This window comes from Pipra filicauda, unplaced genomic scaffold (assembly GCF_003945595.2).
Source record: "Pipra filicauda isolate LSUMZ 115617 unplaced genomic scaffold, ASM394559v2 scaffold120_size2142806_pilon, whole genome shotgun sequence".
NCBI classification, from domain to species: Eukaryota; Metazoa; Chordata; class Aves; order Passeriformes; family Pipridae; genus Pipra; species Pipra filicauda.
The window spans coordinates 242480-257971 of NW_024103663.1; the positions used below are offsets into that span (position 1 = coordinate 242480).

At 43.8% G+C, this 15492-nt stretch overlaps 1 long non-coding RNA gene across 1 annotated transcript; it reads left to right on the top strand.

Annotated features, from left to right (window-relative positions):
• The first annotated feature begins 4420 nt into the window (after positions 1 to 4420).
• Positions 4421 to 5473, top strand: LOC120324402. Its single transcript, XR_005565686.1, has 4 exons — positions 4421 to 4509; positions 4737 to 4810; positions 4912 to 4978; positions 5391 to 5473. It is a non-coding gene; the product is annotated as an uncharacterized LOC120324402 (long non-coding RNA).
• The last annotated feature ends 10019 nt before the right edge of the window (positions 5474 to 15492 follow it).

Sequence of the window (15492 nt, forward strand, 5' to 3'; positions counted from 1 at the left end):
TGTGTGCACCAGAAGCTGGTGAGGTTTCTTCTGACTGAGATCGTACAAACCCACGTACAGTGAAGAAAAGACTTTATCAAATATGGTACTTTAAATGTTATTATGGGAACAGCTCTGGCAATGGCATATCAGCACTTATTCAGAGTTTATTGCTAAATGCTCTGGGTCTCATGGTGCTATGTTATAAAACTGATATTATAGTAAATGTATTTTCAGTGTGTGACTTTTGCAAAGCCTAAGAGTAATTCTGGGAAAAGCAGACTTGTTCTGTCCCCATGGAGATGACAATTTATGGCACTAGAACTGCAATTTTATAGTGAGAGGAAATAACCACACTGTTTATCTTCATCACTTTTGGTTACTCTGTAGTGTTCTGGTGAGGAAAGCAAGAGAATCAGAAATCTGCAATGTAAAATTATGGCCACTTCTCATTCTGGATCCCAGTGATGGGCTCTTTATTTCTGCACTTCCCCATTCTTTGAAACAGTCTGTAGGAACTGATCCTCAGTGATGGGCTACATACTTTGCATGACATTGCTGCACTATGTCAGTAGATTTGCTTTGATTTGCTCTAGCTAAGGATCTGGTTTTGTTTCGTGTCTGTCTGGAAGGCATTATGGTTTTGTTTTTTTGTTCACTGCTGTCCTTGAATTCTACAACTAAATTTTAAAAAGACTGTAATTCACTCCTGTATTAGATAGGTTTTCCCAGTGATTTTTATGTCTGTTGATCTCACAGCTAAAACTTTAAAATATTTTTGATCTGGACAAGATCTTGCTCTGAGTCTGTGCTGATGACTGACAGAGGCCTTGCAAATGGACATGGATACAGAGAATAAATTGTCTGGTTTTTGTATTTTTCATTGTATGATGCACTTGACTTGTTTCATCCCTGTCACACCATGGATGTATCTACTGAGCTGACACCTTGATTAGTTGTATAATTACACAAGTGAACCTTTTTGGCTTCTTTGTTTTTTTTGGTTTGTCCATCTTGCTGACTGTTTCTGCAGCTGTAATCTGCATGGTGGGGTACTCAGTATGGCATTTCCATCCAGCCAAATCATTGCATTAGTTTTGCCTCAATGTAAAAGATCCAGACTAAATCTATCTTCTGTTTTCTGGCTGTCTGGCATTAGAGACAGTCTCCAGAGTGGTGTAAGACTTGCACAGCACCCAGGTGACATGATACCAGATATTAAGTAGTCATCCTTAATTTCACACTGGCCTTTACTGGAGTCAGGAAAGCCAGATACTGATTCTGCTTGCCCAAAGCCAGTCTCCCAGGGGAGCAGTGCTTGCTCAGGGCAGAGCTGTGTCTTCAGAATTAAGCAGGTGCGTGTTACTGAGATGGCACTTCATGTTCCTTTCCATTATATGAGGTTGTAAATGCATTTTAAGAGATTGCCTATTAATGTTGCAATAGATTATATATATATCTTGCCCCATTACCATAGCATTAACTGTTCCTAAAATGCTGGGAATAATTTTCTAATTTTTATTAACTAAAAAAATACAGAAGTGCTTCGGCAGGCCATGTGACTGTTGCTGCTGTGCATTGCAGTCGTGTCCCAGGGCATGCTCTCATCCTCCACACGCAGGTGTGTGATGGGCTCACAGCATTGCCCACCCAGTACTTACACTAGCCTGAAATAACCAATTCTGCTAGAAACTTAAAAAACTCTTCTAGTCAGGGCTGTAATTTGGGAAGTATTCAAGCTTTCTTTCTTGCACAGTGATAAAGTTGAGGCAGAAATACAATATGCTTTGTCATGTTTAAATTCTGCAGGCAACAATAACTGAGAAAAAAACCTGTATCATCAGTGTATTGTCAACCCCACTGGCTCTGATTCATATTGTGCATGTGCAGGAGGACCTCAGGCCCTGGAGAAAGGCACTGTGGCTCATTCCTAGAGGCTGGAGCTGGGATGGAGGCAGTGCCTGTTGTCCCAGGGCAGGGGTGTTCAGTCTCACTGTAGCTGGGGTTGCTCTGTCTTGCCATGGGGCTGGGAGGCTCTGGAGGGTACCCAAACCCCTCTTCATTCCCCGTCCTTGTCTCCCTGTAGGAAGTACTGCCAAGCACAAGGCATGTGCCTAATGAGCTGGACACTGCACCGGGGGCTTGGGAACAACTGCTGGGAGCACATAAAAGCTGAGGATGCTGGAAAAGGCAGCATTGTGCTGTTTGATGGCACCTGTGTGAAGGCTTTTTATTTTTCCCCTTCTGTGGCTGGAGAAAAGACACTTTATGAAAAGACATTTCTGCTTTATTTATAGCTCAACAATAATTTGATAACTATCTTTGCAGCTCATTGAGATCAGGAAGCTTTTTCAGGCACTGCTGTCAAGTGGTTTGCCCAGCACCAAATGCTGACTGATCCATCAGGGTGCTGCAGCCCTTGCTCCCCATGAGAAGCAATGCCTGGGAATGCAGTTTCACTTGTTTCAAAGTGAGTCCTCTCATCAGCAACCATGCTCCAAAATGTCAACAGGAACAATGATAGTACTGTCCAAAGGGACCCTTCCTTTGCAGACTTAGGGCTGGATCACTGGTGGACTGGTGCAGTGAAACAACTGTGATCAACCCTCTGCACGGGTTATTCTCAGGTATGTGAACCCTAGGCTGGACAAAAGCACTGCAGCTTAATGCAAAAATCATTGCCATGAAGGAAGCTTGAAGTACTTTTAAGCTTGAAGGTGACCATTATTAGAGTAGTAGGCATGGAGTTTGAGCATCAGAGTCTCACTGCTGTTCCCGTGGAGCAGCAGTGCAGTGTCAGCTCCCTGTTGGTAAATCAGTCCCAGCCTCAGCTGCTGGGACCTGCCGGTGCTTCACTAGTGTTGGCTGAAAAACACCTTGTCTTAGGAGGGAGCATAGTGGTCACATAGCTTGGCACTTGATTCTGTGTATTAGATGGTGTTTGTACCTCTCCCAATTACATTTGATTTCTTTATGCTGTTTAGTAGCTCTGTGCTGTGATGATAGTGTTGTTCTTTCCCCCTTGATGATGATTGTACCTCCTGTTGCCTCAGCTCTGACACATGCAATGTCTGACCTCAAACAGAGCTGGTGTCTTCCAGGTGATGTGTATTTGTGTCAGTCCGTAGGGTGAGGAGCTCCACTCATGTTTATGCTCCATTACTCACCCCTGTATTGTAGGAAGGAAAGTTGCTTCCTTCTGTGCTTTTCTCTGGGCAATTGTAATTCCACAGCTCAATAGCTCTGAATTTATTCAGCCTAGCTGGATATTATCAGGTTATTTTTATATATGTGGAGAGACACAGACAAGGAGAACAAGGGAGGAAGAAAAATCCTATTGCTCTTGTAGGGCTTACAATGGGATTTACACTGAAGCATGAAATTCTTCATATAAATATTTTAGGACTCTTATCTCTGCAGAGATTAATCTTAGAAATACTCCCAGGGGAAACGAGGGCAGCTTGTTCCTTGCTCTTCCTCACTTGCCCTTGCTGCACAAGGGGCCGCTGGGGGGTCTGTGGCTCTGGTTGTATCTCTGGAGACTTTCACCCCCATCGACTGGGACCAAACCTGGGTCACAGGAGCTGAGCGGTGCCCACAGCCAGGCATGAGGTCCTGGCTATGCCAGGAGTGATGGTGAGCACTGTGCAGAGAGTCCCAGTCCATGGCTCAGCTCAAGCCAGGAGTGACCATGGTGCCAGGCTCCTGAGGTGTGACTGTGGCAGTGCTGCTGTCTATACATATGTGTTACCTCCAGGACATGAAATACAGCAATGGAGTTTCAAAGGAAGCTGTAGCATTTAAAGATGGCCCTGGAAAGCACCTTTGCATGGAAATTCCAACTCAGGGTTATTCATGGGTTCTGATTTATTCATGAGATTATTAGTGTTGTCTGGGTTGTGCAATCCGTGCAGTCACACTGCCAAGAATTCATGGTTCATGGTTGTCTTCCTTCACGCTTTGTAAGAGGAGAGCCACATGATGGGGAAATCAGAAATAATATTAGAAGTTTTTCAAGGATTTAGTGGGCATTCAGGGCTTTGAGGCCTTTGTACCTTCATTGTAGAATTACCAACCTGGAGCAAAGAAATTTGACAGCCAGGTGCTTCATTGTTCTGGTGTTTTCTGTAAGAATTCTATTTGGAAACAGAAGAAAAAAAATCAAGAGTAAAAGGATAAACAGAGTGAAGATGAATTTAGTGTTACCGTAGCATGAGGCAGATGTGTTTATGCAGGATTGCAACTTAGCAAGTAGTAGGAAATGAGTTTGCTCACAGGGGTGCACTGAGTGCATTTACATGTACAGGGGTCTCAACTATGACATCAGATGTGATTTATGTACTGTTTTCCTTACACTTATCACACCTCACCCCTGTGAACGTGCCAGAGATCAACATCAAGGTCAGTGCAGAGATGTGCCTGATGTGATCCTGATGCAGGAATAACTGGAAAATGTCACTTGTCTCATGTGGCTGGAAGAATGCTACAGCAGGTACAGGCACCAGGAAAAGGTGGAGATGGAAATCTAGGGTGAGCTCAAATCTGTTGTACTGCTGTTTGACCTCAAAATCTTATCTGTTATGGGTTATTTCTTGTTCCAGCAAGTGGCATTTGGCCCTATTCTTGAAAGTTTCCTCATTCTTTTCTCCATCACTGACTGTGATTATCATTCAGTGGTCCAAAATAGCTGATTTGCATCCAAAGAAGCAGGTTTGCTGCAAACTGCTATGATTACAACTCTGCAGTGTCTGTTACAGACCATGTACATGCATTTGCAGAGCTGAAGGAGCCATGAAAACACTTGTCACAGCAGATGATCCCCTCAGAGGAGGTAATGGGCAAGAGCGAGAGGGATCCAGGGTGGGGCAGATCAAACAGTGAACCACATCCCAGTGAGAGCCAATGCAGCTGTGAGGCATCTAAATTTTTCAGGTCTGGCTCCCAGACAGCCTAAATGGCCAGAACAGATGGAAAACAACTCATGAAATTAATTAGCAAGGTAAGAAAAGGCACCTAATGGGTGCTTGCCCTGGAGCTGGCTCTGCTGCAGGCGGAGCGGGTGCATCCTGGGCAGTGATGAGGGCTGCTGGAAGCATTTGTGCACCTTTGACTTGTCCCAGGAGGGTAGTCAGCTTGTGTTTGCCTTTATAATAAACAGCAGAGTGCATGTCAAAAGTGAAGGGGCATTTAGTTGTTGTTGTTCCTAGGAGAAGCTAATTTGTGCCTTGTGCAAGCCAGTCCTCTGGGCGACTTGACCCTTGGTAGACTGTGGAGCTGAGCAGTGTCATTGTGTGTACAGCAAAAGGAAGCTGTGAAGATGCCAGGACAGTGTTGGTAGTGAAATCTAATGATCCATCATTGCATTTCCAAGGGAGAAGTATTCCTCTGGCTATATTTGTCATTTTTTGCAGGCTTGAGTAAGCTGGCCAGGCTGAGTCAGCTCACAGCACTCATTTTGCTAACCAGAAGGCAAACAAGACTCCAACCAAACACAGGAAGCAAGCATTTAATAAATACAATGTTATTTCTAAACATCAGCTGCTTAGAGAGGTAGATATTGCAATGCAGGTGTTGGGGATTAGCAGGGTTTGAGGGCACACTTTGAAAACACTTAGAGATGTTTGGAGAAGTTGGGAACTGCTTAGGGCAAAAGTTTCCATGACCTCTTTTTCTTGTTCCTCAGGAAACCACACTCTTAATTAATTTGTAAAACACCTTCACCACCGGCCCACTTTACTCCTACATTTGCAACAGTGTCTTTGGTTTTGGGTCACACACAGCAGAGCAAACTCCTTTTAAACAGCCCTTTTTGCAAAACGTGAATATCACATAAGAGCAAAATTGATTGCTGAAATAAAGGGTGATAGCTGCAATATTTTATATTTATACACTACTTCCAGGAGATCTGGGGAAGAAGTCACAAAACTCGAAAAGCATACGCAGTTTACTGAAAGATGGATTGTCTCTCAGTGTTTGCAGCACTCTTAGTTATTTATGATGTTTTTCATCCATTACATTGAATGTTTGCTTATTGAAAGCCACTTGCTGTTCTGGAGAGTGGAGCCCCTTTTGCAATGGAATGGGGCTGAGCTACAGCAAAGAAATTGGCTTGCAGAGCAAACAGGGAGAAGTGAGAAGTGCTTGACTGGAAAAAAACGATCTTAACCTTCCCCAGTATAAAAGTACTGGAAAAAATATTCTCACTGGGAAGCTCTAGTGTATGAAAGAAAATATTAATGGATAGTGTTCCCTACAGCTGAGCAGTCCTTTGATCAGCTCTTAGATTTGTGGTCACAGTGGGACTTGTTCTGCTGTGTTTGTAGCCACATCTAATGGGTTAGTGGGTTGGGTGCACTGTGCTGCTGGGTGCTGCTTTCTGGGGTAGGTATCCATATCCATACATTTCTAAGCACCTTCTTACCTTGTGCCATAACACATATTTGACATCAAATATGCTTATCTTCATAATGCATGCTGGCTGCAACCAGAACTGATCCAGCTTGTTTTACAAATGTGAAATGGGAGTGCAGTGTATGTGGGCTACAGGTGGTCTCTCCTATGTGTTTGGAGCTCTGGTGATAAGGGCTCAGTTGAATTCAGTGATGGGTGCCTCCCAGCCTGTGTGCCAGCCCGGATGGCACGCTCAGACCTTGTGTCTTGGCTCCATGCATACTCTTGCCCCTCTGCCATGGCATTGGGCATGTCTGAACCATGCTGGTTGGATGTGGAGCCATCAGTGCTGCTGCTTGTGAGGCTCTGTTTGTCAGCAAGTGGATCACCCCCTCACTGTGCTATCAAAATAGCTGTTTCCTGGGAGCCTTAAATCATTCTGTTTAAAATGCAGCATAATCATAATCCTGGTTTGCTCTTTTTTCCTCAATATCATTTTGTTAAAAAGAGCCTGAACAGGCTGAAAAGCTGACATAAATTTTCAGCTGACCTCTAGGTCTGCTGCCACACAGGGATGTGAGAGCAGATATGGAGGGAACACCTAAATTACACAAGGAAAAGGCATGTTTCAGCCGTGTGCCAAAGCAGGTGACACGGAGATCCTCTCGACACCCCTGCCTGTGGGCCTGGGGCTTGTCCTGGTAGCCACCTCCTCACTGGGGCTGGGGGGCAGGAGGGGAAAAGCTGTCTGAAGACCAGAGAGCCTCAAACCACCCTCCAGTCACATGCCCATCTTGTCTGCTAGGCTCCTGCAGCCACAGTGTGTGTTTCAGTTCATCTTTACTCAATGAATGTGTTTAATTTCTGTCACGACTTTGAAGAGACTGAAGAATGATAGTAACAGTTTGCTCTAGGGCTGAGATGTCTGGAATATAAACCCTCTCCTGTTACTCTCACTTTCTCCTGTGTCTCATGCATAACCACGTTCATGCACACTTTATTCCTTGCTGCTTACGGGAAAGAGAATGTTTTTGTCCCAGTCCCGAGCTGGACCACAGACCCCCTGCACTGTGTATTCCAGAGGAAAGGGAGACATTAAAGGACCAGTGCCCTCTGGCCTGTGGACACCTTTGAATTGTTGAATCCCCCAACACACGTGTGCCATGAAGAAGGGTGATGATTTCCAGGTGTGTGGAGCTGGTGTCCCCTGGCTGTCCCCTGTTCCAGCAGGTGCTCTGGGGGAAGCACTGCAAGGCAGCTGGCAACCCCTGCCAGCTCTGTAAACAGAATGGAATTGCTTAAAGCTCATTTTGTATTTTAATTGTGTATCAATTTCACATAGTTGCTGAGTACTGACTACTTTATGCATTCCTTATTGAACGAGCTAATGGTGTGGGGATAAATAATACATGATGGAGTATATCTTCATAGTATTAAATTTTTCTGTTTTACAACAATTTTAATACATCTGTGTACAAGTCAACTAAATCCACAGTTTATTCCTGATTACAATAATTATTGGGCTTCTGCACATGATGAAACCTAACAGAAAAGTCCCTGTAGCAAAGAGCAGGCTGGTGAAAGCCAGCTGACAGGAAGGTGTGCCCCAGCAGTAACTAGGATGGCTTGAAGCTTTTGTGTGAGCATTGGTTGGGTAAATATAAGTTTCAAAATTAAGCTTTTATTTTTTGACTCTGCTTAAGAAACCTGGAAAGCTGAAGTACAGCTCTGTCTGTAGACAAAAGTTTTGTCTGCTCACATGTTAAAATGCAGAGAAATTCGACAGACTTTCTGTAACTTTGAACTGAAACTACCTGAAGGTGTTCATTGGTTCCTGAGGTGAGGGCACAACCTGGGAAGAGCAAGGGACGTAACATGTCAGGGAAAACTTGAATTGTTCAGGGCAAGTGTCTGGGTTTGGGAGGTGCTGCTGGTGTACACCAGGATGCAGCAAGAGGGGCGTCCTCTGTGCTATTAACACTCAATCTTTAGATCTGTGTGTTGTACCCAAGTCTAAGCTCATTGCAAAGCTCTGCAGTGCATGACAAGTAATCTTATACATTAACTTGTCAAGTGGACTTCTTTCAAGTAATTTTAAGAGTTATTAATTTGGGAAGTCAGATGTTTCTTTCCCCAGAGCATATCTGCACACAGACACCTCCTGGCAGTGTGGTGAGGGGGTGAGTGCCCTGTGCCATGCCATGGCCTGCTTGCCTCAGTCTGTCTGGGCTCAAGCACAGTCCCATCAACCATAAGTAGTGAGCAAGAGGAAAGAAGAAATAATAAAAGGAGATAAATGAACTTACAAGAAAAGAGGGGCATAGGTAGGAGCAGTATTTAATTCCACTCTGAATAGATGGTGTGTTGTTTGTGTTTAAAGGCTGCAACAAGATAGATATCCTATTGGCAAATATCATTCCATCTTGTTGCCATGTTTTGGAAAGGGCTTCATGCATTTTCAGATTTGTACTGATAAATTGGAGACATTCATGTAAGTTTCAATTGAAATGAAAAATAGATGTTTCTTTCACAAGTCTACAAACTCTACTTGAGAAATGTCCTGGCCCTTGCTTAGTATGAAGCTGCAAGACGCTGTTTACAGCAGCCTGTCGCAGTGGACCAGGCAGTTCTGTGCAGTAATCAAACAACTCATGTTTGCTGACATGGCAATGCAGAGGAACATTTAAAATACTGAGACCTGCTGTCACCCTGAGGCTGGTATCCTCTCTTTCCAGCTCCCTCTGGAAAAGCTCTTTACCCAGTGTTCACAGCAGGTTGCAAGCTGGCTCCCTGTGTCCCCCAGTGGGAGCACTGATTTTGGCTGACAGCTGGTGAGATGAGTGGCCGTGTTTTGGTACATAATTTCTCATGGCAGTAGTTTTGCTATTGGATTTGTTTCTATGCTTTGATAAGTAATTAGGCACTGACAGCCAATAGAAAACATATTTCCACTTTTCCTTGTTAAACTGGATGCTTCTTTTATTCAGTTTATCTGTAATAGCAAACTGGAACCCCCCTGGGCTGGCTGGAATGGCCAAGGGAATGGACACAGTCCTTCAGAATTCAGTGAGGTTCCTCACCCATGAATGAGTCATTTTAGCACTTGTGGTGGTCCACAGGAATCCATAGGCTCATTCAGGTTTAGATGGCCATTACAGTTCTCTGTGAATCACCTCAAAAGGCACCAATTCTGCACGTACTGGTTTTGCACTCTCAGGCTGAACAGGTGCCCTCTCTTAGGGAGTGCATGGCTCTGGGGACAGACATGAACTGAACTTGGTGTTTCTGTAAGATTTGCTGTTTCAGCCAGACTAGTTGTTTTCTGTCTCCATTTGTGAGATCTTATAATTGCAATATTTCTGAGAAAGCATGGGAATACTGGTACTTACAAAATGTTGTGGCGTTCCATTTTGACATTTTTATTATAAAAAGCTGCTGTCATTTTGTTTGGAAGGAGTTTCTTTTTTCAGTGCATAGGTCATCAGTTGTAAACTCACTTTTATAAACAAAGGGCTGTAAACCAAGCAAATATTTTAAATATATGGAATGTGTTCCAAATAATCCCCAAAAGTACCTGAAGTCCCTGAAAGAGAAGTCACTGAAATTTTCACTTCCTGAAAACTTGCAATGTTTTTTACTTTCTGGTGTAATTATGGATATTTTTAAAACTCTTGTTGCCCAAATGAAATGGGAATCTATTTCCTAGCTAGCTAGAGAAGAAAAGCAGGGAGGTTGGAAACTCTAAAGCTCTCTGTGAAGGCAGAAGACACTGCTGTGCAGGAATTACTAAACAATAGAGAAAAGAACTGTGGTTGCCCTACAAATCTATATTTTTCATAAAGTAGAAAAGTGAAGTGGTCAACCTCTTTTATATTTGCCATGGCATAAGGTTAGCATTAGTCACCAGAGAAGTGCTTAAAAAAATCTTAATCCAGTTTAATTGTCAGTTGATGTCCAGAAGACTGGGAGAACCAAATGTTATCATCAGGTTCATCTTTGATCATCATCAGGTGCAGCAACTCATGGCTTCCCTTTATTCAAGGCACGTTCTGTCAGTCCAGCATGCACAGTCATTGGTTTCTGAGTACACTCTTGGCTATGAAGAACACATGTACTGTGTGGGAAATATTATTCACAGCATAGGAAAGTGTGTGCTCAAGGTTAGTAGAGCCTGTTGGTTTACCACAGCTCTTGGCCCCTCCAACAGAGAATGTTGTTTAAGTCTGAGTTCATACACAGCATCAGGCCATCAAATGCTGGGTTGTTTCTCTGAAACCGAGTCAATGCTATAAATCAAACTGCAGGAGGACCATGATTTAATTCATTAACAGAAGATTAATTACAGCACTATTAAATATTTGATTAAATTAAAACTAAAGTATTTAAACATGGTTTTTCAAATAATGTTTCCTCATTAATTAGAGTGGCTAAATGATCAAATTAAATAGAAGTGGGGGTTGCTGGTGAGAAATAAACTGATGTGCATTTCCCTTCCTGGGGTGCTCTCAACATTTTCCCACCACACTACCCAGTGGAGGTGAATAATCCTGGCTGGTTCCTTCTGCTGGCAGAGCTGTTGTTTTCCTGGAGCCACGTGCCCAGCCGGACTGAGAAGGTGTCAGCCCAAACGTGCTGCAGGTCCATCTGCCCCCCCAGCCCCCACGGCTCCTTCCCAGGTCTGGTTGCTCATTAACCACCTCCTGGAGCTCCAAGCCTGGGTTTGTCACTTGGGGATCCCTGTAACACACAGATGAGCGGAGCAGCCCGGGCAGTTGGTGGCACGTGTCCATACCCAGAGGGTGAGGGAGCCCAGCTCAGGCCACACTCTCCTCTCCTCTCCAGCAGCCCTGCAGCACCTCTGCTCTGAGGGGTTCTCCCCACACAGCTGTGCTGGGGGATTTCTGAGCCTGAAAAGGTGTGTGAGCAGGACCCACCTGTGACCTGGCCCCAAAGCCTTGCTGTTCCTCCTCTCATGCACGCAGCTCCTCTGGGAGCCCTCCCCACACTGGACTCCTCGCCCATCCCAAAAGCATCTTGGGCGCTTTGCCTCCTGAAGGTGTTTAAAATCAAATTCATCACTTTCCAGTTGTCTTTGTCTCACCAGATGGGCAGGTCTGTGTTTTCAGTGATGTAAAGACTTCACAACACTCTAAAGGAGCATAAAAACAGGATTAAATGCCACTTACATCCATTATTACTCACAGGATAAATGAGAGTTGTGTGCATAAGGTCAAGTGCTGGTAAAGTTATGCTAGTAGATGTTTTGCCCCATAATTTTTTTTAGGAAGGGAGATATCCATCCTTCTCCAGAGATGTAGAACTTCCAGTCATCTGAAAAGCCCTGTGGCATAGACTGCTGGTAGTGACCATGGCTGGTAAACACTGCATGTGACACAAATAAATGTCAAGTCAAAAGCTTGAATTAAGACAGAAATTCTTCAACATTTTGCATGTATTGTTTTGTGAAGTCAGTAGGATTATTTCAGACTGAGCACCAAGCTCTTAAAACATAATTTTCTATGTAAGAAGGTCAGTGTGAAAATCTTGGTGATGGATGCCTTCACAACAATCCAGATGAGTCATTTTGCCCTGCAGAAGCCAAATGCAGCAGGTGGAAAACATTTTTCCACTTTCATTGTGCCATTTATCATTATAAGAACATCCTGCTTCAAGAGTTAATTAAGACTTGTATCTGTGCTGTCTGAGCAGGTGATCAAGAGCCAGACGTGTGCTTGCACATTTTGGGCTGGAGCAGTTTTTGTTGTCTGTGGCACTCCAAGGAAGGGTAAATCCTCTGAACAAATTCCGACCTCTTTTCAGTTTGTTGTGTCCTGTTGCCTCCATTTCTCGTGTAGTTTGCTGTCATTGCAGTAGCAGGGTTGCACAGGCACCCCTCTCTTAGGTCCCTGCATAGCCATGGCACATCTTTCTGTGCCCCATTGTTCCCTCCTTGACAGCACAGAGTGGTAGCAGTGGCTTTATTGAATTACACTGTGTGTCAGCAGGCATTTGATGTTAACAGAATGAATTATTACCACATTATTTGGACTTTTCTGCTCTACTAATTTTGCTGCACCTTCTATTTTGGTCATTTGTCCTACATTTTAAAAACCAAATTAGTGTCCCATATTTCATCTCCATTGGGTTGAAAGGGTTTGTGCTGCTGCTCTCTAGTGCTTCCACTGCAAGCTTTTTACCTTGCTCTGCTCTATTAAGCTGCTGGACTGTGGGTCAGACAATACCTACCTGAGGCTAGAATTCAGTTCATGTTCGCTTATGTTTGTTAATTATTATTTACGTCTGGCAAATCTCCTGGTTAGTTCTGCCAGCACCCAAGGTACCTGGGGGACTGCTATTGCAGAGGCAATTGTAACACTGGTCTTAACCCCATCAGAACCTGTTCAGTCACTGCTTTTCTTAAACACCCCTGGAAACAGCAGCTGGGGAAGTTTTTCTTGAAGAATGTGCCTGACAGTGACAGTAAAAGGTTTAAATATTTTGAGCTTTGTCTGTACTGGGAATTCCTGCACTGAAATAGTGTAGCAGGAAACTACAACAAGGACAACTGCTTCCACACTGTACACGCTTCCAAATTCAGCAGAAATCAAAAATATGCCAAAGAAATGTAGGCAGTAGAAGTTCATACAAGAAAGTGGTCAAACAGTATGAATTGCAATTCCCTTGACAGATAGTAACCCTGGGAGAAAAAGCCTTTATTTTAATTGTATACCCTAAATCCAGGATGTTTTGTGCACCACATTAACATCCTGAAGCCTAGACTCTCACTCAGTAATTCCTGTGTCTAGTGATAGTCTGTTTAACATGCATCTTTTCAAAAGAAATCTGATCTTTAGAGTCAAATGATGAAGAATTCACCGCATCCCCTGCTTGTCTCTTGCTATATTTAATTATTTCACTGCTTACAAGTGAGTGTATGTCTATCCCTTTATACATTTATGATGATGTTCTACGTAAGTTCTCTGAAAAAAACAGGAGTTACATATCTATTTGTTTCAACGATGCTTAATGAGGATCACATGATTGAGGGGTTATGAGTGTGAAAAGATGGGAGACTGCTGTGAGCAGCTGGATTGTGTCTGAGGAGGTTTTTGTCCATGTTCATCCATAAATGTCTGTCGCTGGCAGCATATTAAAATGGCATCTATTCTTAGCATGCAAAGAAAGGTTCTATGTAGCTCCTTCTGGTAACTCTTAAAGACACTGAGTGTCGTATTTAATTTTTTATTTTCAGCTAAACAAAAAAGGAAGACTGTCTCTTTCCTCAAAAGGTCAGTTCCTCCTGTGTTGCTGAGCTGTCAGAGGATGTGCAGCATGAGGATGGCAAAGTTTTGGTTATGAGGTGTCTCAGATACTTTTTAGTTTGGCACTCAGTCACTTCATGGTCTAGAATATCCCTTGGGCCTGAGGGATCCCCTCGTGTTCCCTCCCCACTCCTTGTGCACCCCCAGCCTCCTCACGGTGGGGTGGGGTGAGGAGCAGAACAGCATCAGCAGTCTCAGCAATAACGAAAACAGCCCCGGGTTAGGAACCCTGTTTTCAGCACAAATCCAAAACACAGCCCCATACCAGGTCCTAGGAAGAAAATTAACTCCATCCCAGCCAAAACCAGTGCAGTCAGTAAGCCAAAAAATTAATGCTTTGTACAGCTCCACTCTGTTGCTCTCTGTGAGAAATTCCAGTCTCACAGAAGTAATGGGATCAGTTAAAAACTCTGACTTTTTGTGGCATGCATCATCATTTTTTGCCATCTTCACCCACCTGGATTTCTACTGATCCAATTTTGCCACCTCAGCTGAGCCTGAACTGGTGTCCTGGGGTGTGGTTGTGGGTGTCCTGGGGGTGAGTGTCCCAAGGGGTGCAGTACCCAGAACTTGGTGGTTCCCCAGTGTCTCCTGGTGCCTCTGTGGGAGTCCTGCTCCATCTTAAATCGGGCACTTGCTTGTGTTCAGCAGTTTCCCATGCTCCTTATCTATCAGGGCTTTAAAAAGTGTTACATACTGGTTTAATGATATCTCTCTAAGAAATAATTACTTCACTGTGCCCATAATCCAGTTTGTAGTTGACATGTCACTTCTAATAACCTTCAGAATTTTTCTATTTCATACAGGAGACCTTATTTGTCACAGTTCTAACAAAGAGCTCATCTCTTTTCATTAAAAACAGGTTTTTCAGCTCAGTAATTTAAAAATAGGAAGTGAGATAAGGAAAAGAACAAATAATCTGTGCTGATGGCTCTGTTCAGTATGGGTGAGTGGAGCATGGAGATGAGCAACAGTAGCACCCAGTTTCTGACAGAGTGCAGAACTTGGGCACAGAGGGCAGAACCTGGCCTTGAGTGGTGTAAATGCAACATAATCACATCTAGTTTCACTTGATTCTGCACCCATGGGCACGAACCAGTCTTTGGTCTAAGTTACTTCTGTGTTACTGGCTTATGCCAATGGCTTTCTCACAGAGAAGAGAACGTGGTGTAATCACCTCTCGTTGCATATATTCCTAGTGGAGTAGCTAATCCTTTGGTTTTGACATCATAATTAATGAGATAGAAATTATCATGTCCCCAAAGCAAAGGCAGTTTCAGAAGAGAGGAAAAAAAAACTGTACAAAAGCTCAGCTAGAACTGTTAAACTTTGGATGTAGAAATCCAGTTTTTATGCAAATGCCCTAATTAAAGAAAAAGCAACATACAGCATCTGCAGAGCATAAATAATGCCCAAGCAGGATGGTTTCAGATGGATCAGTGTTTTTCTGAGCTCTCCTGGTGGTACTAGCGAGTCTAGGAGCCCCTCAGGGTGCTCAGTGATGTATTTGTGGTGGTAGTGGAACCGGCAGCAGCACCACGGCAAGTTGGAAATGTGTCTGTCACAGTGGCAAGGGCTTAAATGGGAATGATGAGAAATCTGTGTGTGGAAACTTGGACCAGCTGCTGCCTGTGTTGGGCCTGTCTCTGGTAAATATGCCACTCCTTAGCTTCCATCAGCATCAGCATGTACAAAGCACAAGTGCATGTGCTGTGTCTAATTTCTATCAGTTATCTCGGTGATTTATTGTGCCCTTTCTGGAACCCTGGTGACACTGATTGCTGTGACTGCTGTGACAGTG